This window comes from Protobothrops mucrosquamatus, unplaced genomic scaffold, assembly GCF_001527695.2.
Source record: "Protobothrops mucrosquamatus isolate PMUCROS unplaced genomic scaffold, P.Mucros_1.0 scaffold3615, whole genome shotgun sequence".
NCBI classification, from domain to species: Eukaryota; Metazoa; Chordata; class Lepidosauria; order Squamata; family Viperidae; genus Protobothrops; species Protobothrops mucrosquamatus.
Genome location: NW_015389578.1, coordinates 9,901 through 11,791, shown reverse-complemented (window position 1 = coordinate 11,791; position 1,891 = coordinate 9,901).

The window sequence follows — 1,891 nt, the reverse complement described above, 5'->3', positions numbered from 1 at the left end:
ACAGGAATCTTCTCCAGCACCATAGTTCAAAGGCCTCAATGCTTTGGTGCTCAGCCTTTCTTATGGTCCAACTTTCTTATGGTCCAACCACAGCCATACATTGCAACTGGGAAAACCATGGCCTTGACTATACGTACTTTTGTTGGCAGGGTGATGTCTCTGCTTTTTAGTATACTGTCTAGATTTGCCATAGCTTTCCTCCCCAGGAGCAAGCGTCTTTTAATTTCTTGGCTGCAGTCCCCATCTGCGGTGATCTTGGAGCCCAGGACGATAAAATCTGTCACTACCTCCATTTCTTCCCCATCTGTTTGCCAGGAATTGAGACGTCTGGATGCCATGATCTTGGTTTTCTTAATGTTGAGTTTCAAGCCAACTTTTGCAGTCTCCTTCTTCACCTGCATCAAGAGGCTCTTTAGTTCCTCTTCACTTTCTGCCATTAGAGTGGTATCATCTGCATATCTTAGGTTGTTGATATTTCTACCGGCAATCTTAATTCCAACAGTTCAATAGTACTTATTTAACAACATGTTGTCTGAGTTTATCATTCACTAATACAAATTTAATTCCTAATCCTTTCTTTTCTCCAGCCGTTGATAAAACAAGTCCCAAGCCTGATAGTATGCTGTTTCTTCTTTTTCTTTCAACCTCATAGTAAGTCTGTTATTTTTAATGAAAGACCCTGAAGAAATGGGTTTTGTCAGTAGGTCTGGAAACCACGAATGAAGACGGAGATGATGAAGTGGTTGATTTGATTGTGTTGTTGCTTCCATTGGGGTGGGATATGAGTTTTTATGTTGTGGATTTTTAACATTAAAGCTGCTGTGTGGGAGTTGAGCAGCCATATAAATGTGTTTAATAATAAAATAAACAAACAAACAAAAACAAACCATGTAATCTGGGATAGTGAGTATCTTGCCCTTGTTCAGGCTATTGATTGCTTAATCCAATTATAGTTCAACCTGTAAGTCTATATGGAAACCAACCAGTGCCCAGCTATGGTGAGTTACCTGCACTTGAAGAAGAAACCAACCACTCTAATTAAAGTCACTCTTCTCATCACAGGGTGGAATAATTTAAGGACATGGTGATGACTGACATTCAAATTTATATTGCTTGATGCCTATCAGTTGCTAGAGTTGCAGTAGTAGCATCCATAAAGGAATTGGAATCATTCCAAAAATACATAGTCAAATAATGGATCAGTAACAGAAATACAGTAAGTGACAGTTTCACAGCCTTGCTTGACTTTGGATAGCATCCTGGAATGGGTGATCCATGGAGATAGGATGTTAGAAAACCAAAATGGCATCTGTGATTAAAAAAAAAAAAAGCAGAGCTTCAATCATACAACAACAACAACAACAACAACAACAACAACAACAATAATAATAATAATAATAATAATAATAATAATAATAATAATAATAATAATAATAATAAAGTTAGAAGGGACCTTGGAGGTCTAGTCCAACCCCCTGCTCAGGCAGGAAATCCTATACCATTTCAAAGAAATGGCTGTCCAGTCTCTTCTTAACAACTTCCAGTGAGGGAGTATCCACAGCTTCTGGAGGCAGGTTGTTCCACTGATTAATTGTTCTAACTGTCAGGAAATTTCTCCTTAGTTCTAGGTTGCTTCTCTCCTTGATTAGTTTCCATCCATTGTTTCTTGTCCTGCCTTCAGGTACTTTGGAGAATAGCTTGACTCCCTCTTCTTTGTGGGAGTCCCTGAGACAGGGGAACACTGCTATCATGTCACCCCTCATCCTTCTCTTCATTAAACTAGACATACCCAATTCCAGGAAGGCTGGAGGAACATTGTCCATGGAGTCGCGATGGGTTGGACATGACTTCTCAACTAACAACAACAACCCAATTCCACCAACCGTTCCTT